The following is a 17,511-nucleotide window of genomic DNA, read 5'->3' on the forward strand; positions in this document are numbered from 1 at the left end:
CTCCCGGACCGCGAGATCATGACCTGGCTGAAGTCGGACGCTTAACCGACTGCGCCACCCAGGCGCCCCCTCATTGTGTTGTTTTTAAATAAAAAAGATGCCTGTTATAAGAAATTAAACAAAATGGAATTCTGAACAATGAAAATACAAAAATTTAAAATATTATGAAATTATAGAATGATAGACAATTGAGTAATTGGAAGTATCCTTGTACTTGAAGATGTGTGATAATGATCAAGCTGTTGCATTAAAGTGTTTTAAGACCTTTAAAATTTAAGAGGTCACAACTTTAAAAGAAGTCACAAGAAGTAAAAGCAAAAATACATAAGCATATTTATTGCAAAAAAATTGTTTCTTAATTATGAAAGCCTTTCATATTATAAAAAATATTAGACAATTTAGTTGTGTTTTTAGTCATAATCTTTCCCTTTTGGAGGCAAGTGTTACATTTATGCATATTTTGAGACCATATGTTTTGGTAAACTAATATATTTTACTTTAGAGTATTCTATCTGTCTGTGACCGTAAAATCTCACATACATGTTTTTACTATGAAAATGTTGTGAAGGACATCTGCACGCAGGATAAATTTGTAGAAGTATAATTGGTTGGTTGAAAATGTTTTTTTACCAAAATTGTCTTCTATTTGAAATTTTAAGCACTCTCAACAGGAAGTGAAAATGCTTGTGTAATGTATCTTCTCCAAAATTGGGGGACAGAAATACACTCTATTAATTTACACATTTTTGGTTAGTGATGTTAAATCTGTTAATATATATGTTTGCACTTTGATGTTCATTTTTGTATTGCCTGTCATTGCTACTACCCCAAACCATTATTTTGTGTTTTCTTTTATTTTTTATTTAAAAAAATTTTTTTAACGTTTATTTATTTTTGAGACAGAGAGAGACAGAGCATGAATGGGGGAGGGGCAGAGAAAGAGGGAGACACAGAATCTGAAACAGGCTCCAGGCTCTGAATCATCAGCCCAGAGCCTGACGCGGGGCTCGAACTCACGGACCGCGAGATCGTGACCTGAGCTGAAGTCGGACGCTCAACCGACTGAGCCACCCAGGCGCCCCTGTATTTTCTTTTAATTATCATTTTGAAACAAATCCAAATTTTATACCTAGCAAAAACTTGTAAGAGCAGTACAGAATTTGGGAGAGCAGTATATCCTGTATACCCTTCACCTAGATTTGCCAGATTTGTTACCATTTTGTACATCTTTGTGGGCATTCTCTCCCTCTGTGTCTATATGTATTCACTTACATACATACACATGGTTAATGCCTGTTATTTTCCGATTGTGTATTTGTGAGTTCACCTACTTGCCAAAATTTACTAGCAATTCCAAAATTAAAACTTGTGGCAAATTCACAGTTTTTCGTGGACTTAATGCAGAGCAGCAAAAACGAATTTGTAAGTCATCCAGTGCTCTAGTTTCCAGCCGAAGTTGAGTACAACAACGCTAGTCTTCTTGTTTTCTTGCTAATGCTTTCCTTAAGTGTTCTTTTCACTGTCTACTTAGTGCTATGGTTTTTGCTTAGTTGGGTTTTGGTGGTGGTTTTGATGTTAAAAATGACTCCAAAGCAAATTGCTGTCTATGTTTCGAAGCACACATGGTGTTTGTCTTCCTTCAGGAGTGAGTTGCAGTGTTGTTGGCCGTGAGATCAGTGTTAATGAATTAACAGTATATATTTAAAATGTGTCTTTAAACGTAAACATGCATAAAACAGGATTACATTTCCATTGACTAGTGAAACTGTTGTGACCAGAGGCTCACAGTAGCATAACCCTGTGTTTCCCTTAGGAGCAATGGTTCAGTATTCTCTAATTCAGTGTTCGCGGTGACTTTATAGATGAATAATGAGAATTGACCTTATGTGTATGCACTCACGTGTGTAGGTATAAACTAATTATTACCTTTTCATTTGCTGTATCATTTGAGAGTTAAGTTGCAGTTGCTGTGACCCCTCATCCCTATCTTAGAATGCAGTTCTTAGAACAAGGACATCCATTTACATCATTAAGGTCTCTTTCTTCAAATCTAGCAAATTTAATACTGCTTCAATATTATGTTCTTTGACAGACATTCTAAACTCAAATTTCTCCAATTTTCCGTTCATTTAAATTCTTTTGTCCCAGAAACCACTTCAGATCACACATGACATTTGTCTCTCTAGACCTCTGATTTGAAACAGCTACTCAACCTTTCATTGTCTTTCATGATTTGGATTTGTTTCGTTGTTTTCCCATGATCAATTTCAGGTCATTTATCTTTGGCAGGAATGTTTTTAAAAAGTGATGTGTCCTTAGCACGCAGCGTTAGTTACACAGTGTTAGTTTGCCCTGTTTTGATGATATTAACATTGATGGTGTAGTTAAATGATGTCAATCGTATTTTTTCACTGTAGAGGTACTTTTTCCCCTTTCACATTAATAACTAATTTCCGGGTAACACTTTGAAACTTTGTAAATATCTTCTTGTCAACAAGGTTTTGCCCCGTCGTCTTAATAGCATTGGTTACTGACTCTTGTGCGTTATTACTATAATACAGTGTGTGCAAAATTGTTGTTTTTCTAACTTTGTCTTTTGCTTCATATTTAGTAGTTGACATTCACCTGTATCGAAGATACTCATTTCTGATAGATTAAGATCTCATTCTCTGTTACATATATGCTGTGTATGTAATACCGGAGGGTATAGGATATATACCCCTCCTACTCCTCTTGTTGGCTTTAGAATTTGCGGCTCTTGGTTGGAATCTCCCCTGCATTCCAGCTTGCTTACTTAGCACCTTGACTCCTTTGGTGGAGGGGAGAGCGAGTGCTGACATTGCTGGTGGAGGAAGTGGCAGTGGAAGTGATGTTAAGGCTGCAGAGCACGGAGCTCTTGCCTGATTGAGGTGCTCTGTATTCCCTCCCGCCATGCGAGTTCATCCTTTTAATCCTCAACCGGTCCCTTGGAGTAGCTACTCTCTTCATTCTAATTTTGTCCTTGCGGTCACGGAGGGTGAGGATGTTAAGAACCCTCCCTTAACCCCAGCTAGCGAGTTGCTTAGTCAGGATTTGAACCCAGGCTGCTTTGAGTGCATGCGTTTGATTACCACACTGGACTTGTTCTCCGTCGCCTTCTGATGCCCTTGTATCTTCTGTTCCTGTCTGTCTCCCTCAAGCAACCATAGTGAATTTTTAAAATAATCCTGCAGTGTATGTTCATGTACTTAATTGAGAGAGCTTAACTGTGGCTAACAGGCCCACCATGATCTTGTCCCGCTGTCTTCCAGGCCTCTCCTCTGTTGGCTGCCTCTGTGACCGAGCGCCTGTCTTTTCATTCTGTGAACATGCTGATGCTGTCTGTCATTGCAGAGTTTGGTTTTGTACACTCTCTGGAATACTCTCCCCCCAACGCTATGTAACCTGATCCCCATTTCATTTCACATTTCTGTCCAATTTCACTTTTTCTTAGAGACCTCCTATAACCACTCTGCTCAGATACAGCAAACTTTGATGCCCCTCCACTGTCCTTTTATCCTTTTGCCTCCTGCATTTTTCGTCATATCCATCATCGCTTTTGAGATACTTTACGTGTTCATTATGTCTGTCTGCCTTCTAGAGGGGTGTGTTCCATGAGCGCAGAGTGCTGTCTGTCTTGTTCGCTTTGTTCACCTCCCTGCCCTCAGGGGGGGCTGTAAGTGCCTGCCACATAGCTGGTACTCGGGAAGTATGTGCTGAAGGAGTGTGTGCCTACAGGGTCCTGTACAAGTTGAGCACCAAACAGTGCCCAGATGTCATGATGGCTATGCAGTTTGTCATCTGCACCAGGACACTGTGAAGATGACAGGAGATATTATCACTAATTAGACCTAAACGATAAATACAGCCTGCCTTTCAATATTTAATTAATTAGGTAATTTTTTATTTAGAGGGCACAAGTGAGTGAGGGGCAGAGAGAGAGAGAAGCGAGGCTCACCGTGGGCTTGTGTTTTTACCTGAAGCAGGACCGGAGCTCACCCAGTGTGAGCCAAAGTCAGATGCTTAATGACTGAGCCACTCAGGCTCCCTTTAAATTTTCTTCTTTCTCCTCTTCCTTCTCCTCCTCCTCCTCCTCCTCCTCCTCCCCCTCCTCCCCCTCCTCCCCCTCCTCCTCCTCCTCCTCCTCCTCCTCCTCCCCCTCCTCCTCCTCCTCCTCCCCCTCCTCCTCCTCCTTCTTTTTTTATGAGAGAGAGAGAGGTGGGGGGGGGCGGTACAGAGAGAGAGGGAGACAGAATCTGAAGCAGGCTCCAGGCTCTGAGCTGTCAGCACAGAGCCCGACGTGGGGCTTGAACTCACAAACAGCAAGATCATGACCTGAGCCGAAGTCGCATGCTTAACCAACGGAGCCACCCGGGCGCCCCATGATCTGATATATTTTTTAAAAGAATTGTCTCAAAACAGAGAATGGGTTGTAAAGGTTGTAAATGTGTATGGAGTCGGGTAAGAGTTGAAGCAAGTGGATATGTGAGTAGGCTCTTGAAGTTGTTGAGGTGGCAGACAAAGGTGGCGTTGGCCAGGAACTTTCTTCCAAGTTAATTTTAAATCAGCACTGTCAGAGCACTTCAGCCTTCCCTAATCTTCTCTTGTTCCAACTTCCAGACTACTTGTACTCTAAAGATACAGTGTAATATTTAATTTTACTAATCCTGTTTCCTTCCCCAGGCTGCATTCTCCAAGAGCAGTGATTTATATTTCCTCATGTGCTCAGTGAAGTGTGGACATAATTGATGCCCGTTGGAAAATTATGTTCTTACTACAGAATTTTAGACACCACTTTCTTGAATTTTCCAAAGTAAAGGAGCATCAAATAGATGATGCAGAAGAATCACTTGATAATTTACTTAAGTATAAATGATTGACCTATGACTCAAATTATACAAAAGAGAGAAAAAAAGAAAAGGAAAGCCAGCAAGCACTTTATAAGTTAGTCGAGTAGGACTTGAGGTTAAGAATTAAGAAGCAAAGTTGAAATTTAAAACCTAAAAGTAACATTAATTGCCAGGATAGAGACATTATAGAAGTACATTTTGAAATAACATCAGTGGCCATATTAGTTTTTCAAGTCGCACCCACAGATATAAGTAACAATTTTTGATCTTCTTGAAGTGCAAATGTTTTTACCACCCCCCTCCTCCAGAGTATACATGATTTTTCTCTAACATCTGCATATAGCTTGTAATGTAAAACCATAAAGTAAGAGAAAAAAAGTTTCTCAATCAAATGGTTAGAATACGTATTACAATTACTTGTAATATTTTGTACTTTGTTAATAATAAGTGTCATTTAATGGAAAGTTTTAAGTTGTATATTTTAAAATGTTTACAGCAAATTACGTGACCAGTCTCAAAGTAACCCTAAATAGACAGTGTGAATTAGGATGTGTTCTTTCCATGTCTCCCCCACCCAGCACAAGCACATACACACGAACTGGGTTTTGCCAAGAGAGATTATTCTAAGGACGTGTTTTAAATGTTTTTAAAAATAAAAAAAAAAACAAAAACCAACTAAGGCTTTTAAGACAGAAATTTTTTTTTTTTTTTTTTAGACAATAGTTGTTTAATGAACTGCTCGTATGTACAAGAGAAGAGAATGGGCCTGATTGCTCAATCTGATGTTTGAAAAAGTATTTTTCCGGATCTTATACATTTGCATATCTAATTGCCATGTAATCAAAACTAAGTGAACTGTAGCCGCTTGAAACTCTGAAATGAAAAGCAATCATCTGTACGGGGAGGAGGGGGAACCCCCTTCCATGCAAGCTAGCCTGAATATTAGCATTATAGTCTTCTTGTGTTTAATTATAGGTGTCTGACTGAGCAGTAAATGTATGCTTGTGTAATAGGGAAGTGAATGTGACCCTGAAACACCCGCTATGCTTTTTGGTAACAGAGCATTGGCTTTGAGAGAAGTTAGCCTCCATTGTGTATTTTGACGATAAGGGATTGTGCCATAATGGCTGTTAATTACCTGCTTTGTCTGATATGGAAAGTAGAGGTTCCACATTTTTTTCCCTCCCAATGGCAGCACTCAATTAAAATGTGTATTAAGCAGCCACGGTGCCCTTCTCTATTTGTTGGGAAGACATGAGGTAAGGAAAAGCGACTTGACTTTTTTTGCAGCTGTTTGACGGCAGTTTTGTTTTTGGGTACATCCCTTGAGAATAGAAAAATATTTACCCCAATACGTGTTCTTTAGACTTCGATAGACTTGACCATTGTATTTTATTATTTTTTGCTGCCTCACATACTAGATGAAAAAAAATGTTTTTAATGTTTATTTATCTTTGAGAGAGAGCAGGAGCTCCAGCTAAGGGGGGGAGGGGCAGAGAGAGAGGGAGACCGAATCTGAAGCAGGCTTCAGCAGCACGGAGCCTTGGGGCTGAAACTCAAGTCACAGGACTTGGGGCTCAAACTCCTGGACCGTGAGATCATGACTTGAGCCGAAGTCGGACGCTCAACTGACTAAGCCACCCAGGCGCCCTGACACATACTGTATTCTCAATATTCTCAAACGTCATGCGGAAGGTTTGTAGTTACTGGTACCAGAGAATTTCACACTACTTAAAAGCTCCTTTCATATTTTAACTCCTTTCAGCTTTTTTTTTTGTAAAGTTTCCTTATTGTCAAATAAAATTACGCGTTAGTGTGGAATCAGTTTACCTTCCTATAGCTTGGGTCTTGAATCTGGGTAATTTGAATAGTTAACAGCCACTGAGGTCTGCTGTCGGGAGAGTTCAGGTAATGTATGTAACAGATGTGAAAAGTGTCTATCCGTCCTGTATGCTGTTCGGTGCTCTTCTGCTCGGTGCCAGTTCTTTTAATGTTGTTTGCCCCTGAAATGTTTTCCTTGAAATAAAAGTTTTTATGAATATGTTGTGGTAAATTGCCAATATGCATGTTCTTCTGTGCTCTGCCTGCTGTCACGCGCTCAGCCAGTGAATGTTCGTGTAGTGGCTCACGTCTGTCTCAGCACGACGCGTCATACTGCAGTGCGGTCAGCCACTTGAGTGCTCTGTGTTGTGTGTGGTTTACGCTGACCTCTCTGCCATTTGCTTTTTGTCCTTGAAAGTGACTTTGACCTCCAGTGGCCGATGAAGGGTGTGCAAAGCACGGTTATGGACAATCTCCTGAATGAGAAAATAAGACATTTAATGAGGGTTCTGGGTATTTTCAGGATAAACAACTAACAGAGGCTAAGGGTCAGCAAGAATAAGTATGTGACCTAGGAAAATTGGCCAAGGATAGCTGGAAGAAAGGATTTGGAAAATCCTGAATTATTAATACCAGTCAGAATGGAAGAGGAAATACATTGTCTATGTTTTAATATATATGGTGTATAAATTAAACTCAAAAGCAATGAATGTACTGTGCTAGCATAGCTGTATAGAATTTAGGCGTCAGAGAAGACTCTGTGTGTGTGTGTGTGTGTGTGTGTGTGTGTGTGTGTGTGTATGAGTATGTGTTGTGTATATATGTGTATGTGTAAGTATATGTTTACTGTGTGTATATGTATGTGTATATATACTTTGAGCATCTAAACTCCTAAAATTTTGAAGAAAATAATTTTTAGTCATTCCCAACATTTTATTTATATTATTACTGTTCAGGTGTTGAAGGAGGGTAGAGATTATTGATATATATACAGTTTCTTCATTTTTACTTTGGAAATGCACAGTGGGTTAAATAGGGGTTATTTGACAGACTACTACTCTTTATAAATTTTTGGAGGCAGTTGAGCTTACACATAAATCTAAAGTTGGTTTTCGATAATTTAAACTCTGAGAGAGCAGGGTCAGCCTGGGACCAGTGTTATGATAAACGATTCAGGGTGTGACCCTACAAAATATTAAGCACTTGATAAAACTGTAACTAGGATTTCTTTAAAAATTCCTGAAGGTTTTACCTTCTTAGAATTTTTGTGCTCAAAAGGACTCCAGTGTATTTTGAATCTAATAGAAAAATAATTGTTATTCTGTTTAGGGTAAACTTGAAATTTATATTGTTGTCATTATCATTTTTTTTTTTTTCCAACGTTCATTTATTTTTGGGACAGAGAGAGAGCATGAACGGGGGAGGGGCAGAGAGAGAGGGAGACACAGAATCGGAAACAGGCTCCAGGCTCTGAGCTGTCAGCACAGAGCCCGACGCGGGGCTCGAACTCACGGACCGCGAGATCGTGACCTGGCTGAAGTCGGACACTTAACCGACTGCGCCACCCAGGCGCCCCGTCATTATCATTTTAAATGTAACTTTCATACATGAGTTTACTAACTTTCCCTTTCCTTTTAAAAAGCTTAATAGTTCTGAATCCAGACACTTACTCTAAAGCTTCATTTGAAAAACATGGCTGATTTCTTTTGACCCTCTGAAAATTCCTTTCCCAAATTATTTGAGAAAATTTTTGCATTTTAATAAACTTCATTAATTGAGATAAAGTGATCAGAGAGATGTCACTTTTTCTTGGGAAGTTTTCCCAACTTAAATTTTTTTTTTTTTTTTTTTTTTTTTTAGCATTTATTTATTTTTGAGAGACCGAGAGACAGCGTGAGCAGGGGAGGGGCAGAGAGAGGGAGACACAGAATCAGAAGCAGGCTCCAGGGTCCGAGCTGTCAGTGCAGAGCCCAATGCGGGGCTCGAACTCACAAACCAGGAGATAGTGACCTGAGCCGAAGTCAGACGCTTAACTGACTGAGCCACCCAGGCTCCCCAGGAAGTTTCCCCGACTTAATTGACATTTTGTTGTGGTGTAATTAGTGTTTTGAAGTGTTATTTTATTTAAAAAAAGTAATTAGGGACTCAGTTGGTAAAATCTGAGTAATTGAGAGTTGTATGATTAAAAAATATGTCTAAATTATGTGAAGGACATCCACAGCCACAGGAGATTTCATTGTACACATGAGGAAGAGTAACCTTTTAGGTCACATGATTTGTGATCTCTTCAGTGTTTCCAAGTCCCTAGTCTGTGTTTTGGATCCTGTTTGAATTTTTAAAAATCCTTTTCTAAGTTTTCAACAATATATTCAGACAAAGTTAGCTGTTTTGTACTCCATCGATCCCATACTAATCCATATCTCCATTCAAGCACTTAATATATTTTTTGTGGTTGATTACAGAGTGTTTCTCAGAGTGAGAACTTTGTCCTAATCAGCTCTGGAACATACACAGGGCTTGGCACAGGAATCCTTAATTAGTGTTTCCCTTAGAATCTTGTATTCGAGTTATTAACTGAACTCCTCTCTACTGTTGAATTAATTTTCTATTTTCATATATATTTTTAGTTCTTTCAGTATTATAAGATTTATTTTGTTTTTTTTTATGTCGATTTTATTTTGTGGAGAGAGAGAGAGAGAGAGAGAGAGAGAAGGCGCCTGTGAGCAGGGGAGGGGCAGAGAGAGAGGGAGACACAGAATCCAAGTCAGGTTCCAGGCTCTGAGCTGTCAGCACAGAGTCCGATGCGGGGCTCGAACCCACAAACTGTGACATCATGACCTGAACCGAAGTCAGATGCTTAACCAAATGAGCCACCCAGGCACCCTTTGTGTTAGAAGATTTATATTGTCCGATAGCTGTGTTTGTTAATGTGTATGTGTTTTTTCCTCCTGTCAATCAGAAACACATAACTGTACGCAAGGACTAAAATGGAAAACGCACTCCGTTCTGCAATAATTATGGGCTACGTGGACAGGAGATGGACTCTGAGCATGAGTAACGGGAATTGGAGCCAGTTTCACAGAAGTACTGGGTTTTGGGGTGCGCTGTGCCACTTGTGGATAGAGGCTAAATTCTATGACTGTCACCTAGGAAATGTTTCTAGTGGTAAGAGGAAGGAGAGAGTATTTATCTATAACCAGGGCCAAGCTGCCTGCTGGTTTGAATACCGGATTATCACTATCCTTCTGGAAGAAATGGAACTTTGAAGTAAGGCCTTCTGCTTCCAGTAATAAATGAATAAATTCCTGTCAAGATAGATTCATCTACAGAGAGCAACTCTAAGATATAGATACAGATAGATATATAAAATACAAGATTACCCCTTGTATTATACATGAATACATCAAGGCACTGGGGAAGAATACAAGCAGAGTTTAGAGGAGGGAACCTTATATTTTGCCTGGCTTTCCCCCCCCCCCCCCCACTCCAGGGGTCAAGCACAGTAGGTGGCACTAATTCTAACCTAGAGGATATCCCTATTGTTGAGAAAGAAGAATCCAGGAAGGAAAAGAGACAGGAGAAGAAATCCCTACGTTCTTGCTAACCCCTGAATCACACACGTAGAACAGACTTAAAGGATCTCGGGTGAAGATCTGAACTGAGACCAGACTCTGCACCCAAGAAACAAAGTTTGCAGTTCTGAATTGAATCAAGACAATTGCTTACTAAAGTAATAATAAATCTTCAAAAGAAAAAAACAAAAGCCAGAATCAGCATATAGTTCAAAATTAAAACTTGAAGATTAATCACATTCTACAGTCAACTGATTCGAATCTCCAGATGTTGAAAGTAAGAAAACACATATTTTAAAGTAGCTGTTATATTGATCCTCATAAGGTAAGACAAAATACAAAATGATCGAAAATCTTAGCAGAGAACCAGAAACAATAAAAAAGACCAAATGGGAATTCCAGAACTGAAAATAGAGTATCTGAAGTAAACCATTTATGGGTGGATGGATTTAACTGCTGAAGAAGGAGTGTGCAGATTTGAAGATAGAGCAGTAGAAACTGTCTGTTGTAAATAACAGGGAGAGGAAAAAATTGAGATAAAGGTAATAACATGTCAAATGGTCTACCTAACATATCTGTAATCGGAGTTCTGTAAGGAAGAGCGAGCAAATGAAATAAAAATAATTGATGAAATAATGGCAGAGGATCTCAAAAATTTGTTGAAAGACATAAACTTGTAGATGTAAGATGCTTATCATAGAACAATCAGAATGAACACAAAGGAGGGGGCACTGTAGCACCTTAGAGCAGGACTGTTGGACACCTTATAAAGCAGCAAGAGAAAAATCACACCTTAACATACAGAGGAAAAATACAATTAATGGCTGACTTATTATCAGGCCAGAAAAGAGTAAAACATCCTTTAAATATCCTAAAAGATGAGTATTGTCAACCCTGAATTCTGTAACCACTGAGAATGCTGTAACCATCTTCCAAGTGAAGAGGAAATAAAGCCATTTGAAATGAAAGATTAGTTCAGAGAATTTCTTGGCAGCAGATGTACAGAGTAGAGAAACTAAAGAGGACTTTTTCCAACTTCAGAGAAATGAAATGAGAGCACATAGAAAGTTAGTTACTTAGAGATCAACGCCAGTAATGGTAAATTCCTGGGTAGATAGAAAATATTTTTTGAGGGGGAGGACGGGTATTTTTCCTCTTAGTTTCTTTAATACGTATAGCTGTTTAATGAGGAAGAAATAGCGTTGTCCCGTGGAGTTTTAAACTTATGTATGTGTAAACATGGACCTATGTGTTTCTGCATTTGTGTGAAGTTGTAAAACGTTAGTCATAAGTGGACCTTGAAAAGTTAAAGATTTATGTTGTAACCCTCAGAGCAGCCACTGAAAACATAATACAAAGAAGTACAGATAAAAAATGCACTGAGGAAAACTAAAGTGGAATTGTAAAAATATATTGAAATAGTGTATTTTTAAAAGTTGGAAGAGGAAACAGAGGAACAAAAACAGAGGCTACAAATAGAAAGCCAGTAATAAAGTTGGTAGCTGCCAGAAACCTCGTTTTATCAGGGCTCCTGGGTGGCTCAGTCGGTTGAGCATCCGACTTCGGCTCAGGTCATGATCTCACAGTGTGTGAGTTCGAGCCCTGCATCGGGCTCTGTGCTTACAGCTCAGAGCCTGGAGCCTGCTTCAGATTCTGTGTCTCCCTCTCTCTGCCCCTTTCCCGCTCACGCTCTGTCTTTGTCTCTCAAAAAAGAATTAACGTTAGAAAAAAAATTAAAAAAAAAAAAAGAAACCTCGTCTTATCAATAATGGCATTAATTTGCCAGTGGAAGAAACACCCCTATGAAAAGGCAGAGGTTACCAAAATGGATTGAAAACACTAAGGCACACCTGTAGACTATAAAGCTGTTATAAACTATACAGTTTCTCAAGAAGAAAAGTTTTAAATAAAAGGTTGAAAATAAATAGGTGGAAAAAGAGCAAGAAAACAGCACGAGGTTGGAATGACTGTATTAATATCGGATAAAATAGATTTCAAGAGAAAGCAATTCATATCAAGTAAAGAGAATGTTTCATAATGATAAAAAGTCAATTTAGCAGGAAGTGCGAAAAGTGATCGTAAATGTATATTCACTTGATACAGTGTCACTCTACTGTATGAAACAAGACTTGCCTAAAGACAAATAATTCCAGGATCAGACTGAAATTTTAACTTTTTCAGCAGCTGATAGAATGAAACTAAAACTCCTCAAAGACTGAGAAGATCTGAACATTATTATGAGCCGCCTTGACATTATTGGGGTTTATAAAACATTACACCTGACAACTGAGTGAACATGGTGCATTCACCAGTATAAAATATTTCCTAGGCCACAAAGTGAAAAGCTTGAAATTATACCAAGGATGAGCTGTGACTAAAATGAAATTCAGCCCAAATATTTGGAAATTGAACAACACACTTCTGTATAGTCCATTGCTTAAGAGATGTCACAAGAAAAATTAAAAGATATTTTAAACCAAATAACAATGAAAATGGAAAATAAAATTTGTGAAGTAAGGCCAGAGCAGTGTTTACAGGGAATTTATTTCCAAAAATGTTCATATTTTTAAAAACTTAAATCAGTTATTTAATTTTCTTCCTATTAGGGGACATCACTATGGATCCTATGGACAATAAGGGACTTTAAGGGAATATTCTGAGCAACTATAAGCCAATAAATTTGACAACTTAGATGAAAAGTCTTTGTAAAATACATTATTACCAAGAAGTAACAGAAAACTTGAATAGCCTGTAATGATTAAAGAAGCTGAATTTGTAATAAAAACTGCCCCACAAAGAAAATGTGAAGCCTGGGTGGCTACACTAAAGAGTTTTATCAAACTTTAAGAAAGGATGTGGGGCACCTGAGTGGCTCTGTTGAACGTCTGACTCTTGATTTTGGCTCAGATGGCTCAGATCATGATCTCATGGTTCGTACGATTGAGCCCTGCATCTGGCTCCAAAATAAACATTTAAAAAATACTAGGGGCGCCTGGGTGGCTCATTCAGTTAAGCGTCTGACTTTGGCTCAGGTCACGATCTCGCAGTTCATGAGTTCGAGCCCCACGTCGGGCTCTGTGCTGACGGCTCGGAGCCTGGAGCCTGCTTCCGATTCTGTGTCTCCCTTTCTCTCTGCCCCTCCCCTGCTCATGCTCTGTCTCTCTCAAAAATAAACAAAATTTTTTAAAATAAAAAATACTAAAAATTTTAAGAATATGAATCTATGAAATCTTTCATAAAAGATAGAATGAATATTCCACTTCCATTACCATAGATTGGTAATTACCAGTATTGCCATGATACCACTGGAAAAAGAAAATAAGGGTCAGTATTCCTCATTCATGCAGAAATTGTTAATAAAACTTCAACAAAATTCTAAGTTATATACAAGATCAGTCCAGTAAGAAGAGATCATGGTCTTAAATTTGTATATACCAAGTAGCATAGCTTGAAAATACATATAAAGTACAACTTACCGGAACTAAAAAGAACTCAGATCCACATTCAGAATTTTAACACAACTCTAAACAACTAATAAATAACTGATAAAACAAGCAGACAGAAACTTAAGAATGTACAAGACCTGAACAACACAGTGAGCAGGTTTGACCTAATTAACGACAAGGACAACAACAAAAACATTACACCCAACAGTGGCATAATTCATTCTTTTAAAGAGTGTGGAACATTTTGCCAGATTGTGTGCTGGGCCAATAAAGAAAGCCTCAGCAGAGTTCAGAAGTCTGAAACAATTCATTGTGCTTTTTAATCACAATGGAATTGAGCTGGAAATCACCTAGAAAGTAAAAATGAAGTGTTGGCCGTAAATGAGGTACATTTTAACTTCAGGATCTGGAAAGAACAGTAAAGTAGATGAAAGCAAGGGAAAAGAAAGAAGTAAAGCAAAGAGTGAAAATTTAATAAATAGTGCAGGTGCTGCATGTTGATGATTCACAAAAATAAAAGCTGGTTTGTTTTTTTTTTTTTTGAGAATTCACCAAATAAATAAACTCGGATAAAACTGAGGAGGAAAAAAGGAGATAGAACAAAATCTGAAGTCCTCAAATGCAGCACTGTTATGTACCACCACAGAGAGAGAATAAAGCAACCAAATAAGTTGACAGAGTTTGCTATTCACATAGAATTTGTATTTATATAGAGAGTTACTTACCCTGTCTTTTCATTAGAGTCTGTGATAGGTGTTAAAAGACAAATACAAGTGAAATCAATTCCTAAGAACTTCCAGACAGTTCTGTGTCACCTTTTTACTCAGTCATGTTTTCCATGCCATAGATAATCGAACCAGGAATGTTGTTGATGCAGCATTTTTTTAAAGGAGTACTTTATATTCCCTAGTGTTTTTTTCCGTAAGCCATTGCAAGTTTAAGACGTATTGTTGTTAAGAAGAGCAAAGAGTCTGAAGCTAACAAGATAAGTTGCTACCACAGTTTTAAGGATGCTGGTGGAAGACCTGAGACTTCCTGGATCAGAGATCAGACTGTATTATAATCATACAGTCTGCAAAGCAAGAACAGAGGATCTTCATATTTGCACCGATTCTCTTGGTGACCCCCAGTTCCCGGTTGACATGTGTATACTCAGTGGGCTGCGTTGCTAAGAGGAGCCAGGGCCAAGGTCCCAGCACTTATGAAGAAGCAACAGACGATACAGTTTTCTACCTCAGGGCAGTAAGCTGTAAGATGTGTCCCCTTGACCTGTTGAGTTGCCCGTGTGGCTGACGACAGAAATTGCTCAGTTGGAGGAAATAGATAAGCCTCGCGTCCTGGCTCAGCTGTGGGAACGTGCAGGGCTGCCCAGGGCTTGTTGCAGTCTGCCTCCCCCGGCAGTAGTTCTGCAGGGACAGCTGTGGACGACTGCTGCCTTGCATTTGCAGTATTAGTGATACACCGCTGGTTTCAGAGATGTTACAGTATTTTTAAGGAAATACCTGAGAATCGATGACATACCATAAGTAAATATTAAGAATGGAAATGAAGACCAAATTCGAAATACTGGAGATAGTTTTTAAATCGTGGAAAATGCAATGGACAACTTCAGAGCTATATATTTGAAAACTTCTGTAACTTAAATTCTGTATTTTATAGATACTTGTTTCTGAGTCAATTTTTATAGTCCATAAAATCTCACAACAAATGCTTTTTTCTTATTAGAGAATATAATAAAACATTTTTGTATGGAACTGAATTGGTTCAGAATTTTGGGGACAGTAAAACTGACCATTGGGATGTTTCTAAAAGGAAAATAGAACAAAATGGAGGGGTACCTTGAGTGCATTTACTGTCTGTCATTTGATTGTTTGTATTACTGAAGGACAGCAGGTAGGCTGTGGAATCAGACTAAGAGCTATTTTAGTCGTGTGTGTGTGTGTGTGTGTGTGTGTGTGTAGTAGAAAGAAGGGAGTAGATGCAGAGGAAGGGCAAATGAAATGCGGAAGGCATGACTATTCAATAAATGGTGTTAAGATAATTAGATTTGCATATTGCAAAAGTTGTTCCAGGTGAATTAAACATCTAAAAGTGAAGAGCAAAAAACCTTAACCACTGGAAGAAATGGTAGGAGAACATATTTGTGACTTCCGGCCAAGGAAGGATTACAGACTAGAAAACACATTAAAGAAGGTGGATGGATAATGACTACATTGAAAAAAAAAATCGTGTTATGTGAAAGATACTAAACTGTTTGAAGACAGGCCACACAGAGTGTTTGTATTTAGAGTATATAAAGAATTCATTCAAAAACAAAAAAGACCACAGATCCAATAGAAAACTGGGCAAAATATGTGAAAAAGGCATTTCACATTAACAGGAAACCTGAATGAACAATGAATACATGAAGATGGCTTACTTTATTATTACTCAGGGGAATGCACATTCTGATGTACAATGTAATGACAGACATCCTTTGAGTTGTCAGAATAAAAATACTACCTAGGTTAAATGTGGAGAAACCGAACTCTCATGCAGGGAAGTTGGGAGTATAAATTGGTACAAAAACCTTGAAGAGCGGTTAGGCAGTGTCTGTTAATTGTACGGGTTTGTTTGTTTGTTTATTAAAGATCTTGTCTTTAATAAACTGCACTTTTATCAGTTCCTTAAGGAGACTCCTTTATATGTCCTTTACATATCTATCTGGGAGATGGCTATGAGGATGTTCACTGCACCATTATTTATAGTAATAAACTATTGGGAACAGCGTGAATGGCCATTAATGGGGAGATGGAAATTCTGGTCTCTTCGTATAATAGAGTATTATGTGACAATGAAAAGGAATACATTTGATTGGGTACGCTGGATTCAACATATACTCAGCCGTGAAATTGTGATTTTCAAAAAAGGGCCCAGTTTTTAATAATTATTCTAGGTACTTTTCAGTGTTTAAAAGTATTAGTGTATTCTTTCCACAAAGAACAATTTGTTAAAGGGACCGTTACCACATGGGTGATAGGGTGATACATCATTCTGTTATGTGAGATGGAATTTCGAGAGGTTTTTTTGTGTCTGATTTATTAAACAGGAGGCACTTTAATTATTGAATATTTAGGGATTTTTTTGGAGGGCATTGGTAATTATTTACTGTTTTCTACTTAAAGTACAAAATTAGTCTAGCAATTGATTGTTCATAAGTGATGAAAGCTTTTCACTTTTGTTTTTACCTTTCTCAAATCTTTCACCTCATTATGATGTAATCTGTTCAGTTATATAGGGTATTATTTTCAAAGACTGTCCTCTCATGATTGAATAATAACTAAGTACAGTTGTATTCCTAGATATTAGGGTAAAAATGAGATTAATATCTTTCTGTGGCTTATTAATATCTTAAGAGTACAGGCTATTTGTAGAAAGTTAAAAATTTGTATGCACACACACAGCATCACAGTACACATACGTGCATTCTGCTGTTGTCGCTTGCAACTCAGTGTGGAGGTCTTTTTGGATAAAGTGAGGATTTCTAAAAATTCATCTTAAAGTATTTGTCCTATCTGGTTAAATTTGGGGGTTTATGGCCTTTTCAGTGGGCCTTTAATGCTTTGATGACATTTCAAGAACGCTTTTCATTTTCTCTATCTTAACTACTTTCACTCGTATTTATTGAATAAGGATTAATCCAACATGTTTATTAAAGAAGTTATTTTTTCACAACAAAATGAATTCTTCCTTTCTTAGCAGTGTGGATTTGGAGCAGCTTATTTGACATTCTGGAATAGTTTTTAATTTATTTAGCCTAAATAC

The 17,511-nt window shown here is 38.1% G+C and overlaps 1 protein-coding gene across 8 annotated transcripts in view; it reads left to right on the top strand.

The window, feature by feature from the left end:
* The window catches only part of QKI (QKI, KH domain containing RNA binding), a 152,325-nt gene that overhangs the window by 74,483 nt on the left and 60,331 nt on the right, over nucleotides 1-17,511 (top strand). The window lies entirely within an intron of this gene.

This window comes from Lynx rufus, unplaced genomic scaffold (assembly GCF_022079265.1).
Source record: "Lynx rufus isolate CCGP_SWC_20201006 ecotype Redwood Valley unplaced genomic scaffold, mLynRuf1.p SCAF_32, whole genome shotgun sequence".
NCBI lineage: Eukaryota > Metazoa > Chordata > Mammalia > Carnivora > Felidae > Lynx > Lynx rufus.